The sequence below is a fragment of the Neofelis nebulosa genome, chromosome 10 (genome assembly GCF_028018385.1).
Source record: "Neofelis nebulosa isolate mNeoNeb1 chromosome 10, mNeoNeb1.pri, whole genome shotgun sequence".
NCBI lineage: Eukaryota > Metazoa > Chordata > Mammalia > Carnivora > Felidae > Neofelis > Neofelis nebulosa.
Genome location: NC_080791.1, coordinates 12400880 through 12418157, shown reverse-complemented (window position 1 = coordinate 12418157; position 17278 = coordinate 12400880). Strand labels below are relative to the sequence as shown.

The 17278-nt window shown below is 37.5% G+C and overlaps 1 long non-coding RNA gene and 1 pseudogene across 2 annotated transcripts; both read left to right on the top strand.

The window, feature by feature from the left end:
* Positions 1 to 4144: 4144 nt before the first annotated feature.
* On the top strand, positions 4145 to 8290 carry LOC131486831 (NXPE family member 4-like; annotated as a pseudogene).
* A 1060-nt stretch (positions 8291 to 9350) lies between these two features.
* On the top strand, positions 9351 to 17278 carry LOC131486829 (uncharacterized). Of its 2 annotated transcripts, XR_009249470.1 has the most exons (4): positions 9356 to 10655; positions 13260 to 13395; positions 14515 to 14638; positions 17115 to 17278. It is a non-coding gene; the product is annotated as an uncharacterized LOC131486829 (long non-coding RNA). The 2 variants fall into 2 exon arrangements; XR_009249471.1 differs by lacking the exon at positions 17115 to 17278 and having other exon boundaries at positions 9351 to 10655; positions 14515 to 16123.

The window sequence follows — 17278 nt, the reverse complement described above, 5'->3', positions numbered from 1 at the left end:
TTCTGTCTGTTTCATTTATTTCCATTCTGACCTTTATTACATCTTTTCTCCTAACTTTAGGCTTTGTTCTTTTTCTCTAGTTTCTTCAGGTATAAAGCTGGATTGTTAATTTGGGATTTTTGTTTGCTTACTTGCTATATTACTATAGCAATTACAATTACTCTCTTAGAGTAATATTACTATTACTCTCTTAGAATTGCTTTTGCTGTATCTCACAAATTTAGGAGAGTTGTGTTTCCATTTTCATTTGTCTCATGGTATTTTTATTTCCCCTTTGATTTTGTTTTAATCCATTGGTTGTTTAGTAACATGTTTAATAAATGTGTTTAGTTTTTTCCAGGTCTTCTTGTAATCGATAACTAGTTTCATACTGTTGTGAATGGAAAAGATGCTTGTTTTGATGTCACTCTTCTTGAAGTTAATGAGACCTATCCTGGAGAATGTTCCATGTGCATCTTTAAAAAAAGGGGTGTTCTGGAGTTTTTGAATGAGATGTTCTGTGGATATCTATAATGTGTCATTTAAGGCCACTGTTCCTTATTGGTTTTCTGTCTGGATGTTCTACCCATCAATGAAAGTGTGGAGTATTTAAGTCTCCTACTGTTAGTCTATTACTATCAATTTCCCCCTATGTCTTTAAATATTTGCTTTATGTAGTTAGATGCTTCAATGTTGGGTTGCATGAATAGTGCAAACATTATATCCCTTCCTTGGATTCACTCCTTTATCATTATGTGATACCTCCTTTGTCTTTTGTTACAGTTTCTGTTTTAAAGTCTGTTTTGTCTGATATGAGTATTTTATACTATCTTTTTATTTTCATTTGCATGGAATATCTTATTTTCCTTCACTTTCAGCCTGTGTGTCATTAGATCTGAAGTGAGTTTTTGTAGGCAGCTTAAAAATGGTCTTATTTTTTATCTGTTTTGCCACCCTATGCCTTCTTTTTTCTTAGAAGTGTTTTATTTTAAATGTATTTAATATGAACATGACTTTGCAGATTTTCCATTTCATCTTTTGTTGATTTGGTTTTATTTTTCAAAGAATTGATCCATTTCATCTAAGTTTTGAAAATTTCTGGCATACATTTTTATTGTAATATTGATTTGGTACTTTTTAAATGTCTGCAGAATCTTTGGTAAAATCTTATTTTTCATTTCTAACATTGGTAATTTGTGCTTTCTTTTTTCTCCATTGAAGCACTCCATTTAAATTTGAAGTAATTACTGGTAGGTATGTACTTATTGCTATTTTGTTCATTACTTTCTGGTTCTTTCTGTGTTTCCTCCATTCCTTTCTTCTTCTTCTCTTCCCTTTTGGTTTATTTTCTTTTTTTTTTAATTATTATTATTTTTTGGCTTATTTTCTTTACAGTTATATTTGGATTCCTTTCTCTTTTGTGCATCTATTGTAGGTTTTTGGTTTATGGCTATCATAAGGTTCATATATATATACATACACACACACACACACACACACATATATATATATATATATATATATATATATATATATATATATATATATATATATATTTAAGCTGTTAGTTCAAGTTCAAATGCATTCTAAAATACTACTTTTTTGTTCTCCCCATCTGTTTGGTTTTTTTTTATGTCTTATTTTACATCTTTTTATCTTGGGTATCCCTTAAATGCTTATTGTAGTTATAGTGGCTTAACCTGTTTTTGTGTTTAACTTTCATACTAGTTCTTTAAGTGACTCTTTAGTACCTTTACTGCCTATTTGCCTTTACTAATGAAATTCTCTCTCTCTCTCTCTCACACACACACACACACACAGATAGGACCTACTGTTTTCTCTTTATCATTTCTTGTAAGTCCAGTCTAGTGGTGATTAACTTCTTCAGTTTTTGCTAGTCCAGGAAACTCCATATTTCCTCCAATTCTGAATGATAACCTTGTTAGGTAGAGTATCCTTATTGTAAGTTTTTCCTTTTAGCACTCCAGCTATATCCTTCCACTCTCTTCTGGCCTACTAAGTTTCTGCTAAAAATCAGCTGATAACCTTATGGGGTTTCTATGTATATGGTTATCCTTCTCTTCCTGATTTAAGATCCTCTTTTTACCTTTAACTTTTGCCATTTTGATTGGCATACTATGTCTTGGTATGAATCTCTTTGGATTCAACTTGTTTGGGACTCTGTGCTTCCTGGACCTGGATGTCTATTTCCTTCTCCAGCTTAGGGAAGTTTTTAGCCATTACTTATTCAAATGAGTCTTTCTGCCCATTTCCTTCTCTCTCTTCTTCTGGGATCCTTATAATGTAAATGTTAGTATGCTTAATGTTATCCCATGGCTACCTTAAACTATCCTTATATTTTTTATTTTTTTAATTTGTTTCAGTGTTTGTGTCATTCAGTTTGGGTGATTTTCACTATTCTGTCTTCCAGATTGCTATCCCATTCTTCTGTTGTATATACTCTACTGCTGATTTACTCTAGTTTATTTTCCATTTCAGTTTGTATTCTTTGGCTCTGCTTTTTTTATATTTTCTAACTCTTAAAGTTCTCCATTCTTCCATTTTGTTGATCATTATAACCATTACTTATCTCTGTTTTATTAAGGTTTTGGAGTAGGGGTTATTTTGTTTTTTCATTTGGGACATAATTCTTAGTTCCTCATTTTGCTTCACTCTTTTTTTTTTTCTATGAAATAGGCAGAATAATCATGTCTCTCAGTCTTAACAGTGTGGCCTTGTGCAGGAGCATCCCCTGTGTAAACTGTGTGCCTGGTGGCTTTGGTAGAATGACTGGCGCTGGAGCAGGCATGGGTCATGAGGTTCTAGGGTGTACTGTGCTGGGGCCACCCTGTTAAGACAGCTGGACCTGGAGTGGGCCTGGGCCAGGAGATCCTGTCACACACAGTGCCTTACAAGATGGCTGAGTCTGGAGTGGGTGCGTGCCAGGGGTTCCCAGTGTATATCATGCCAGGGCAGTCTAGGCCACCTTGGCAGGATGGCTGGGTAAAGCATGGCCTGGAGAAATCCTGTGGCGTGCCACTCTGGGGCCCCTTGGCAGGACAGTTGGAGCTGGGGAGGGCACAAACTGGGGGTTGCAGGGTGGGGTGGTTCTTCTAGGGGCAGCTGGAGCTGTTGTGAACTAGGAGCACAGGACTTGCTTGGGGCAGCCCTAGTAAGCTGGCTAGAGCACGTGGACTCTGCTCCCATCAATGCTATTAAGATGGAAGGAGAATGCAAAAAATGGCACTTACCAGCATCTCCAGTCCCAGAAAGGGTTTCAGTAGCTCCTTGTCTATTTAGCAGATGATCTAGGATTAGTTAATGCATTTTCTTCACTTATAAACTAGTTGCCTTTTAAATTTTTTTTTCAACGTTTTTAATTTATTTTTGGGACAGAGAGAGACAGAGCATGAACGGGGGAGGGGCAGAGACAGAGGGAAACACAGAATCGGAAACAGGCTCCAGGCTCCGAGCCATCAGCCCAGAGCCTGACGCGGGGCTCGAGCTCACAGACCGCGAGATCGTGACCTGGCTGAAGTCGGAGGCTTAACCGACTGCACCACCCAGGCACCCCACCAGTTGCCTTTTAAATAGCTGGTTTTTGCTGTGCCCTTCGATAGGGAAGTCTGTATGTGGGCCCCTCCATGAGGTTGTTGCATTGGGAATGAGGCTCCTATTGTTACCATGCTCCCATCTTTTTACCCTTCTCCATGTAGTCCCTCTATCATTTGTCATGCAGAAGCTGTTCAATCAGCCCTCACTTTTTCAGGAGGAATTGCTGTATATGTAATTGTAGATTTGGTGTGTCCATGGGAGAAGGTGAGTTCAGGGTCTTCCTATGCTGCCGTTCTGGACCCTCTGTTCAAAGAATTTAGTTTGATGATGGCATTTAAGGTGCTGTGACAGAATGTAGCAAACTTGAGGGTAAAGATGGATAGAATGATAAAATAATTGAGTTTTTATTACTAAGCAAGAATTGGTAACTTTCATAGAAAGGCAAATAAATGCTTAAATTTTGCCCAGCGTGTTCTTTTTCTTGGGGAGGCAGGGAAGGGGAGAAAACATGTTCTCTATAATGAACATTAATGGGCATCACTTAGAAAATTCATATCAGAAAAAAATTTTACTAAAAAAAAACTATTACATTTAAAGGATGATGTTTCAATAGGCTTTTTCCCCTCCCTCATGACCTATTAAGAGGATACTTAGAAAACATAATAGATTCTTAATAAATGCTGATGAATAAGGTGATATTTCGAAGATCCTATCTTGCTGATTCTTTGGCAGAAAAAACAGTTCAAATGAAAAAGAAATGTGAGTTTGGAATGGCATGCACAATCCCGGGTGGACATGTCTGGAAAGACACATGGAATCCTGTCTCTTGTAGTTTGGCTCCAACCAAAATGAAAGAATGCCTAAGAGGAAATTTTATATATCAATGGGAGATTCCACAATCTGCCAGTGGATGGAATATTTCAAAAACAGTATCAGCAGTATGCCACAGTCTAAGCTGCTATTTATATCTCTTAAAGAAATTACTTTTATTTCAAGGTAGCAATAAGAAATGCCTCTTCTTCATATTTCTTAATCACAACATACCCAAACTTTTCCAGACATCCTTCCCTTTCCGTTAAAACAATATGTTTATCTGACTGGAAGGGAGCAAGTATAGAAAAGGTTTATTACATTCCTATCCCTGCAGAATACATGCCTCAGTTTGTATCCAGCATGCTCAGAAAATTGTTAACAGAGCTGAAAATACCATAAGATATTGCCCATTTTCTACAGTTGGGATGATGCTTAAGAGTGTGGATTTTAGATCCTGTTGCCCTGGAAGCAAAATTTGACTTCTCCATGTCCTACCTGGATAATCTGGTGCAATTTACATAACTAGTGTCCCCCTCAGTTTCTTCATCTATAAAATGCAGATGAAAATAGTACCCACCTGGTAAAATGAAGTATTATATACAATGCATTTAAAATTGTTTGTTACATAGTGAAGTTCTCTTTGGTATAAGCTATCATCACTGTATCATTACATGAAAAGAGAGATGCCAGGAGCAAGGTGGTGACTTTGCATCAGTTAGAATTAGGCACAAAAAAAAACACATGCTTTTAAGTATTATCATATATAAATTCTGCCTCTTAGGAGCCGTGACCTTTGGCATGTTACTTATTGTCAGTCCGTCATTTTCCTCATCGATCAACTCCACATGATACTACCTGGTAGTTATAAATACTAAATGAGATAATAGTTATAAAATTTTTAACACATTGCAAGGCACACAGACACATAGAAATTGCCTAGAAAACTTCAGTGCAGTTATCTAACATCCAGGTTGGGGCTAGAATCCAGTGGCTAGAATCTTAGTCCCGGTCTCTATTTACTAAACCAAGGATGCACAAAAAGTAATTCAGAACTCACTAGTAGATCTTAGCACTCTTACCTATAAAACTGTTACTGTCTGCCCATTGTGTCCTGGGTCCTGGCCATCATCACTGGGGACAGTGCACCTCATGTGGCTCCATTATGGCCTTTCTGGAATGATGCCACTCTTGTGATCTCAAGCTTAGAAGGCAAGCTTATTCTCCCATTATAAAATCAGCAGGGCCTTGGCTCCAAGCAGTATGTAGAATTCCCACCAGAAGGGGAGAGTTTTAAATTGTGACCTCCGAACTCCTCCATACCTCAGTTTTGTGGTAATCTTTAAACAATTAAGGGTCTGGTGGTAATCTCTAGCATCACATTCAGTACCAGTGGATCTCTTAGGTTATAGAAAGTACTGAATTACTGAGTTACCTCCCTCTTTGTCTAATCTTTTAAATTGTAGCAAAATGTGTGTTACACATTTTGTTAAAAGTTAAATTTTACAGCATGCTTTGGGCAAGGATATTGAAGTAAATTAGCAGCAGAATGAAGACAATGATACTGCCATTTTCATTCAACTAATGCTCCAGTGTCTTCATTTTCAAACCCCCTGGGTTAAAACTTTAAATGTAGCCCTTTACTTCAAAGATGGCACTTGTTACAAAGCATTAATAATCCTCTTATATATATTTTCCTCAGAAGTTCTAACTACAAAGCAGCTGGCCCCGATAGTCTGATAAAGGTCTAATTTATGGGATGAAAAATTGAAGGACATCATTTTATTCTGTTCATATTACATTTTCATAGGTTCTAAGATTGGGTAGACTGTTTTCACAAGAATTGGAAGTTCAAATTCAAGTGCAGATTCTGTCACTAGCTGTATAATCTTGAGCAGGTCATTTCATCTCTTGGTTTTCTATAACATGGTAGTTAAATTGTGTGTGTGTGTGTGTGTGTGTGTGTGTGTGTGTGTGTAGACACAGTAGTTCCCCCCTCACCCCCTTTTATCTATGGTTTCACTTTCCACAGTTGGAGTTACTCACAATCACCTGTGGTCTGGAAGCAGAAGATAATTCTCCTGACATATTGTCAGAAGGTCAGTAGTAGCGGGGCGCCTGGGTGGCTTGGTCGGTTGAGCGTCCGACTTCAGCTCAGGTCATGATCTCACGGTCCGTGGGTTCGAGCCCCGCGTCGGGCTCTGTGCTGACAGCTCAGAGCCTGGAGCCTGTTTCGGATTCTGTGTCTCCCTCTCTCTCTGCCCCTCCCCTGTTCATACTCTGTTTCTGTCTCAAAAATAAATAAACATTAAAAAAAAATTAAAAAAAAAAAGGTCAGTAGTAGCCAAAGGCCATGTCACAGCACTTACATCATTCGCCTCATTTCATCTCATCATGTAGGCGTTTTATCATCTCAAATCATCACAAGAAAAGAAAAAGGATGAGTGCAGTACAACAAGATCTTTCGAGAGAGATCACATTTATCTAACTTTATTCCAGTATATTATAATTATTCTCCTTTTTATTGTTCATCTCTTACTGTGCCTAATTTATAAATTGAACTTTGTCAAAGGAATGTATGTATAGGAAAAAACCTAGTATATATACGGTTCAGTGCTATCTGCAGTTTCAGGCACCCACTGTGGGTCTTGGAATGTATTCTTAATGGATAAGGGGGACATGTGTGTGGAAAGGAGGAGCACGCTTTGAGGTGAATGAATGTATAAATCCAAGTAAATGCTTTGTAAACTATGAAGCCCTTCACAAATGGATAGTAAAAGCATTATTATAGATGACATGCTCAATCCCATTCTAAGAATAGGTAAAGGAAATGCAGAAGCAGAGAATATAATTCCAGTCTTAAGGAAACAGAGTATTAGGTTTATTTGGCTTTTGAAATGTATACTTCAATTAGTACTTCCTCAAATAAGCTTAATCTACAGCTCACAAAATGTACAAAAATAATACCTAAAACATTAACTGCATCACACTCCAGTGAAGTTACTTGAATGCTTTCCATCCCCAATTTGCTTTTGCATAGCTCTACAAGGGAGCATGTATAATTTCTTATATGCGTAGCACTTTTGATTCAAACAGTCTTCAAAGCTATTCTTTCAGTTGAACCAGTAATAAATCAGTCATGATTAACTTATGATAAACACCAAACCTTTTCTTCTGTCTTTATGATCTTTATAATTTTATACTTCTTTCATTTTGGGGATTACCTGTCATCAGCACTGAAGTCAATGGATCTGCCTGAGGCTGGAAAATTTCAACACTAACTTGCTGTGGACTTGGATGAGAATATCAACATTCAGTGGCAAAAACATGGTTATCCCTTGATTGGATCTTTGACCTATTCAGTGAAAGAAATTGAGTACATTGCCAGAGTCATTGACAGAACTGGAGGAGATAAACACACCGTCATTGTTATTTCTCTGGGCCAGCATTTCATACCCTTCCCCACTGATGTTTTTATCTGAAGGGCCCTCAATGTCCACAAAGCTGTTCAGCGTCCTCTTCTGAGAAGCCCAGACACTATGGTTATCATCAAGGCAGAAAACATCAGGGAGAAGCACACCGATGTGGAAAGATTTAGTGATTTTCATGGTTACATCCAGTATCTTGCCATTAAGGACATTTTTCAAGATCTCTATGTGGACATCATTGATGCCTGATATAACAATTGCATATAGCAAAATAGTGTCCACCCACCTCAATCAGTAGTCAGAAATCAAATTAATATATTGTTAAACTGTATTTGCTAGCTAACATCTCTGAAATTTATTCACTTAATTAAAAACATTTATGAAGTGTTTGCTGTCCTGTCAGATGCTGTATTTGGCTCTGCACTCCCAATCAGCATGAAAAAATCTACACTATGGCTAATCCATAAACCAGCAATTCAACCAAATCAGTTCTTTCTAATTGGGCTTCTACTTAAAAAAAAAAATTAATGCTCATGAAAGGGACCTACACTTCTTGATAAGAGTCCTGCCACTCTTCACAAATGGGAAGTCAATACTTCTAATGGCAAGAATGTGGAGAAATGGTTAAAATTTCTGATTCATGGACATTCAGTGCAATAAAGTCATAAAATATTTGGAGAAAGTCCCATTTTCTTCTTTCTACCATGAAAGACCAACTCAAGATGATTGCCAAGTGGCAAGAGAAGTCTTGTGAGGTAATTCACCATGTCCTCAGTCCTAGAAGAGCAGAATTCCAAGTGAGGTCCCCTGGATACTAAAATCCTTTGACTCTTCTCTCCTTTTAAGAACTCCCACTGCTAGGAGCTAACCTGATTTGATAGAATTTATCCTCCAGGAATATAGAATAGCAGGTGAAAGTACAGTGCCCTAGCATTCAAGAAGCTGAGTTGCAGTCCTTTTGTCAACAGTAATTTTACAACTTTGGACAACTTCAGCTCTCTGGGCCTATTTCCCAGATAAAGGACTTGGTCCAAGATTTGTGATTTTCAAACCTTGCTCTGTACAAATCTGGGTGCTATGGGTGGTCCTTCAGGTACTGCTTGGAGGAACAGGACTTAGGTGCCTGGTGGGCGGGATACAAGTTCTGCTACGCCATTTCAGCCAGCATATCAGCCATGTTAACCTATATGTGTGCTGGACTTCTGGGAAGGTTTTGATTTGAAAAGGCTCCACTACTTAAAACTGTTTGAAAACCAATAATCAAAACACTGGTTTCTGTAACCTACACATGGAGGTTTAACATTTTAATCTCTCACTTGGATTTTAACAGACCTTCCCCAGACGTAATCATTTAAATCATTTAAAAATTTAAAATTTAAAATCATTTTAAAAAATAATGATTGATAGAATTTCAGTTGGAAGGGGAAATATCATTATCAAAAGAACAATCTGGCATCATATTCTTCCTTAATTTTTCACTCCAAACCATGCCCACATACTTCTGGGCCTCTGACCTACTCTTGCTACTTCTAGGAAAGAACAATTATAGTAGAAACATCATAAATCTATTTATCCAGTTTCCTCTGGGTAAAGGATAATAAATTTTTACTTATTTGCCCAGGAACAAGGGTTCACAGTTCAGTGCCCAGTACACATTCAGATGGTCAAAAATTTTATCCATCATGCGCCAGGAACTATTCTAGTCTGTAGTGATAAAGTGGTCACAAAGGCAAATGAATTCTCTGCCATGAAAGAATTTACGTTATAAGAATAATGTAGATATAAAATAATTCCGACCTGCTAAAGTAGTATAAACAAAGTATATAATGTTATGTAATGCACAATGATGGCATGATGGTGATGGAGGTGACAAGTAGAGTTAGAGAAGGCCTCTCAGGGGAAAGCACTTCAAGTAAGATCAAAATACTGGAAATGAGGCATCCATGAGAGAAAGTAGGGACAGAAAAAATGACAATTGCAAAACCCAAGAGACATAATGGAGCTGGGTTTATTTAAGGAACAGGGATCATTATGCCTGGAGTATTGGCAATGCAGGAAATATGGAGGAAGAAGTTATAGAGGAAAGCAGGAACCCAATCATGTATGGCCTCTGTAGCCTTTGGCAAGGAGTTTGAATTTTATCCTGATTACAATTGGAAGGCAGTAGAGGGATGGAAAAATAGAAAGAAGGAGCAATAGAGCAAGAAAAGAGAATGTAAGGGAGGGAAGGACTGGTTACCTTAACTCGGGCATCACCAAAGACTGTTCCAGTTGCTAAGGTCAGAATGAACAAGAGTTGTGAAACCATGGAAACCTGGAACAGCATGTGTTGTTTTCTATTAATAAAGTGATTTTCCACAATCACTCTTCAAGTGAAGGGAGAATGGATAAGAGGGCATGTTAAAGGGCAGATTTTTAAAGAGAACACACAGAGGGCTATAATTTTAGAACAGAGACTAAAAATTAGAATGAGACCTAAAGGTTTCTTTTAAGAAAAGAAAGAGAAATATGTTTGTAACATATAAATCCTAAGAGAAATGTATGCTCAGATAGGGCAATACATTCAGAACAGCTCTCAGAAGTTTGCACTTTTGGTTCTTCCAAAAACTGAATCATCATAAACATAGAAGTAACTGTTGCTATGCCTCCTTGACATTAGATGTGGTCATTTCCTGTCTGAGATGATTGCCAAGTATGTACTTGCATACAAGTTGGTCTTCCAACGGGATGAAAAGGTAAAAATGGCACCCAGCCTTTTAGATAGAATGAATTGTTACACATGGAAAACTACTCCTGAAAGAAACAAAGAGGTGAATATTTCCAAGGGAAACCATCATCAAGGGGCAAGGGTGTTAAAGAATATACTGAGAAGAAATTGAGAAGGTAAGCGTTTTTTAATTACATATATGGGGACCTTTCCAAGGAAAATGTTTCAAAAACTGGTATTTTCTAAGTACCACTTAGTGCTGAATTCCTGTAGTTAGACTCTTTCGTTGTTGTGTAAGTTTGGATCCAATTAGAAGGTAGAAACGATACAGTGAACTAAAGTGAGGAAGTCCCATCTAGAGAATTATCAAACTCTGGTAAAGGAGTGACTGTAACATATAAGGAAATCATATGGTACTCTTAGAGTAGAGGGAGGGAATCCTAGGAAAGAGCAACTTGGAAGGGAGCCTCCCATGGCTGAGGGTCAGACCTTGTTGGTGAAAGTAACAGAGATTGTTGGTTTTCCCAGACCACAGTTCATGGGCTGTTGCTAGGCAAGCAGAAAACACCTTCTGTATGTTTTCTGGGTACAGGTGATGGTGGGCAGGGTGCAGGTGAGTGGCAAGCAGAGGCATGGGCATGCAGAGCAGGTGGGGATCTGGAACACAGGGAAACTGTGCAGGAGACCTGCAGAAGTAATCAGTGCCCAGACAAGGAGGAGGTCTTTGGAGAGAGGAAGCTTTGTGGCATCATTTTCTGTGTAGGAAAGGCCAGGGTAGATTATCACTAGTTCAGAACAAGTCTGCAAGGCAATCAAATGATGGATAGGTTCTGGGAGCAAGCCTGGGGAAGAGCTCCACAGATGGTCCCACACCCAAAACACCAACCCACTGCGTAGCCACTGGAAATAGCAGGATAGCACCTTCCTCCTCTAATGTCTTTCCAGTGCCCTCTCTTGAGAAAGCTAAACAATGTGCTCATTGTACAGGAGGCATGCTTGAGAGAATTCTGTCCATTATTGCAGAGAGTATATTGAAGGGAATGTTTGGACATGAGAGAAAATAAATTGATAACTGTTACAGTCTTTAGTGTATTCCTTTTTTTCCTTAGGAAAGAAGACCATGCTCTAATAATACTTCGCATCTTTAAAAAAATGAACAAAAATTTTAAAATCTATATATATAAATATATACATGTATTTGTATGTGTATATCCATCCCTGAAATTACATCAGTTACCATCACACATCTCTCTTCTTTGAACAAAGCCTGCTTCAAAATGTGATTGTTTATTCACTGTCCTCATGACTCATACTCTCTGTTACAACACATTCCATATTGGCTTATGTTCTACACTGCTCGTCTTAAGGTCACCTTTGTTGTCAAATATAATGGCTACTTGTCTGTGTTCATACCATTGAAACTCTTGGTAGCATTCAAGTTGAATACACCTTCTTTATTCAGACCCTCGCTTTCCTTTGTGTAACATGATTTTCTGTGTTTTCTGCCTTCCTGCCTAGAGACTTTTTCCCCCTCTCATTTGCCCATTCCACCTCTACTACTTGGCCTCTAAATTTGGAATACCCTGGAGTTCCATCCCCTTCACTGCTTTTCCCTATCTACACTTTCATTCTGGGTAATATCCACTCTGTGGTTTACATATTGCCTAAAATTTCAATGACTTCTAAATATTCGTCTCCAACTCTGTTCTCTTGATTGAGTTTAGGAATTGCATAACCAATTGCCTACTTTATTATCTAGGAGGCATCTCAAACTCACCATGATCAAAGTAGAATCATTGATTTATATCCCAAAACACATTTGTCTGAGTCTTCTCCAATTCACAAAATGTTAGCAAGACTCATATAATAGTCAGAAGCTATTCTTTATTCATCCATTTCTCTCACCTCAAAATCCTGTCATATTTTTTTAAACGTTGATAATCTATCTCTTCTCTACTTTCATTGCTATCATCGTGGCTCAGGCCACCTCTCTCCTGGAGTTAGGCAACAACTGGTCTTTCTCCTTATAATCTTGAAACTTCTTCAAGGCATTCTCTACACAGCAGTCAGATTGATTTTTTGAAACTGTAAATTGTGTTATTTCACTCCCTTAGATAAAATCTTTCAATGGATTCTAAATCCAGCCGCAGGGCAAGTGTCTCCTAAGAGATAATTTTTCCTGACCACACAAACTAGATGTAGGTCCCTCCGTCTATCGGTTATATTATCATGTTCCCTTTTTATGTGACTATCACTATCTAAGATGATCTTATTAAGTTAGGTTTATATGTGATTTTTACCTGTTCTACTCAATGCTAGATTCTAAGCTCCCTGACTATAAAGGCCTTGTGTTGCTCACTAGATGTTTTGTCCACAGCATCTAGAAAACACCCAGACTATATTGGTTCAATCTGTATGTGTTGAATAAAATAAAGACTCCTTTTACATTTGTCAGGGAGGATGCTGGATGCCACAGTGACTAATAGTCACTTATTAGCTAATAGCTAATAATTATACAGCTATTTATAGAATGGCATGTTATAAAGACATGTTCTCTTTCAGGAGGATATATCTAGATATTCCAGAAAGACTCCAAGATCCATCAAGTCTGCAAAAGCCCATGAGATGTGTATTATGAAGTACTGTCAGGTTGTGAGTCAGAAATTTCAAATTTAGGAACAAAGGTTGTATTTTTCATGACTACCTATTGGTGACTGAAGCTTTAAAAGAGAAAGAAAAATATGAACATATGTTAACAGTGGTACCTTTGTGTTTGCCAGGAAAGATTTGCTCTTTTGGAACGTGAACAATGATAATGCTCCAAGTGTCTCCTGGAAAGGGTTTGGCACACTTAGAAAAATAAGGAAGAATAAGATTTGGTCTCTGCCAGAAAGTATATGTAATCCAACTAAAGAGGTAAACTTGTATGGAAATAACTAAGAAATGAAACCAAGGATCTGCCAGCATAGCCTAAACTTCTATATCTCACACTAAATTAGCCTCTAAAAGTATCGCTTAAATGGGTTTCCCACTTCCAGAACTAGGTAAGGATCATATTAAATATGTGTTCCTGCTTTAAACCCATCGTCCAAGCTGTTCCTTTTTAATGGAAAGAAATTCCTTCATAGCATTCTCTAATTAAAGAGAACCATCAAACTTCAAGCCCCAGATCTATATAGGCATACTCAACCACTCCTTTCCTGTGCACTCATAGCACTATTTTCATATGGCTGTGATGTTATATATTAGAAATAATTCTGTATGTGTCTGATAACATAGATAACACTGAAACTAAATTATATATTTCATGAGGGCAGGGAATATACCTTTATCATTTATAAACAATGCCTGACCTTTGGAGCTCAGAGACCATGCTTGGATTCCTAGTTATTTCCAAGTTTTCAACCGAGGGCATGCAATACATGTTTGGGACTGAATGAATGAATGCATGAATGAATGAACAACTCTTATGACTCATGTGAGGAATAGAACAAAGTTTCAGATAAAGCTTCCCTGAACAAAGAATTAATGGTAGGAAATAGGACTCCCTCTCTTAGCTGCCTTCATCTGTATTGCCTCTTGTACTGCACATCTGTTGTTTCTTTCCTGACCAGTACTCCTCCTTCTAGTAACAGAGCCCCTGTTTTCCTAGAGAACTGCATTTACTCCACTTTATATCATACCAGTGGAACTCTCAAACATGTGGTTCTCCCTCTTTTTGGATCCTACTCATCCATCAAAGCACTCTACCACCGCATAAGTGATTGGTCCCAATTGAGTCCATCAGAGTTCTTATTTGTGTTTTTTTCTGTGACACATAAATTCTGGAAGGATGTGGACCCCTCTCATTGTGAAAGTTGAACACTGAAGCCCATGTGTGGCTTAAGCTTCTTGGGACTACAGTGTGAAATGAATCAGTCTGAGAATGGATTTAAGGAAAGAGAGGACAGGAGAGCCTAGAGGCTTAGAGAACTTGCTTACCTTATTTGAACCCCTGGATGACTCATTAAGTTCCCTTTTTTCTTTTTCCTTTAGCTGTCATGGAAACTACTAGCATGAGTTGGAAACTAAAATTGAAAGAGTCCTGGATAGTGTGTTCCTGTAAGATCAACTTGCCTCTGGAGAGCAATAATAAAAGACTGCAGATGCAGTTGTTCAGGTCATTACAAACTCTAGGAAATTAACAGAATTAAACAGGCCGAGGATCTATGATTGATACCAAAGATAATTTTCTGGATACCCTGATGGAAAACAGCTGAAATAATAGTATTTCTATCTTTTGCTATGAATCTTCTTAAGATAAAGTGAACACACAGAGTTTGTATGGAGACTGAATGATTTTATTTCACATAAATAAAAGAAACAGATTAAAGGAACTACCAAAAACCCTAAGAAGTTTGTACTCTTAATATCCCATCTTACTGATCACTAAATTCTGCCTACAGAGTAGAAAGTTAAGAACCTGTCCAAGATTCTCAACCCAGTCTAGGAGAAACTTTTATCAGATATTATACAAACAGGATCTAGTGATAAAAGATAAACAAGTGACTCACAATATAAAGAGATAACAAGATACTAACAGAAAGTAGGAAGCTGACAATAAATAAGAAAAACTGTCGAACTTATTCAAAATGGTGGACTTGGCACATGCTGTAGCCTTCCCTCTAAAATAAGTCCACAGAAATGTCTGGAAGGAGATTTATAAAACTTCCTTACCATGCCAGAAAACAAGAAGAATTTCTTTCAACAGAGTGTGAGAAAATCCAAAGACTGAAATCAAAAGAGAGGAGATTAAACTAGAAAACTACAGTCCAAAATGAATTCAGGACTGGATTGCCACAAAAGTTTCATATACTTGGCTCAGGAGAGAGCCCTGAGAAGATTGTAGTCTATTAAGTGTGCAATAGCGTTATATCTAAAAAATAATGTTTAAACCTTAGCTTAAAAAGAATTTATTGCTGGGGCACCTGGGTGGCTCAGTCGGTTAAGCACCCAACTTTGACTCAGGTCATGATCTCACAGTTCGTGAGTTTAAGCCCCATATCAGGCTCTCTGCTGTCAGTACTGAGCCTGCTTCAGATCCTCTGTCCCCCTCTCTCTCTGCCCCTCATCTGATCTCTCTGTCTCAAAAATAAACATTTAAAAAATAATCTATTGGTAATTTTTCAATGTATCCTAATCATTGCTCATAGATCACCATAACAAATATAAGTTTGAAATAGTGCAAGAATTAGCAAAATGTGACTGACACAATGTGAGCAAATGCTGTTGAAAAAAATGGCATCAATAGATCGTTCAATGCAGGGTTGCCACAAACTTTCAGTGTTGTTGTAAAACAAAACAACAAAAATGCAGTATCTGCAAAGCACGATTAAGTGAAACAGAATAAAATAAGGTATGTCTATACAGGGAAGCTACTAGTAGATCTTACATTCAAAGATGAATACGTAACCAAAATTACCAATCATTTGAAAAAGGTGAATACTTGAAAGAAAAGACATCAAGCACAACACAGAGAAGAGATTTGCACATTCAGAAAACAGTATAATTCATTTCTGGAGTGACCTGAGAAGATGTTGCAGCCATGCTTAAAGTTAGCTAGATGTTTGCTAAACTAAACATAAGATAGATGAAATAAAAAAAACTTGAGGGACACACTGAAAATCGAAATGAAAACCATACACTGGTAAGGTGAAATATTAACTCAGTAATTCCTCCAGAATATAGAATACAAGGAAAATGAGATCAAAATTGTGAAAGGAAAGTTAGTAGATATTCGTTCTCAGATGTAAAGGGTCATGAGCCATTAAAACTACCAAGAAAGATAAAAGATTTGCATAAAGTTCATAAAACCAAGGATGAAGAGAAAATTTTAAAAAGTTCCAGAAGGATATTAACATTGATATCTGATATCTCATCAGTCACATTAGATGTGAGAAGAAAATAGAACAGCATCTTCAAAGATACAAGACAAATATTTTTCATCTTTTCATCCTATACCAGATAGACTTAACTATTTGTGGATGCAAAGCAAAAACCTATTCAGTGTTGTGTTGGCCCTTTCCGAAAGCACTAAAAAATTTACAAGAGGAGAAATCAATTTAGTAGATAGGAGTAGATTTTTAGAAGTAATATCGGTTAGAGAAGCCAGTTACAAAACAATATTGCTATAATTGAGAACTATTATATGTAAAACTTAAGCATAAATATTAGTACAGGTGGTAATGACAGTAGTGGACAATAATGCTGAGCTTAAACTAAGTACAAAACACTGTTCTAAATACCGTGTAAGTATTCATTTAATCTTCCTATCAATCCTGTCAGCTATATACCTATAAACCGATAATCCTGAGGCACAGAAAAGTTGAATAACTTGCCATTTGTCACAGAGCTAGTAGGTGATAGAGCCAGGATGTGAACCTAAAAATAACATTGAGATTCCAGATGATATTAAATGTATACTGAATTATGTCCCCCCACCAATTCATGTTGAATTCATGAACTCATGTTGAAGTCCCAAGCCCCAGGACTTCAGAATATAACCGTATTTGGAAATAATGTCTTTAAAGAGGTTATTAAGTTACAGTCAGGCACTTTGGGTAGGACCCTAATCCAGTAGCTCTGCTCCCTCATAGGAAAAGGAAGAGACACCAGGGAGGCACATGCACAGAAGAAAGACCATGTGAGGACACAGCAAGAAGGTGACAATCTGCAAGCCAAGGATAGAGGCCTCAGAAGATCTTGGACTTGGAGCCGCCAGAACTGTGAGAAAATAAATTTCTGTTGCTTACCCTGCTCA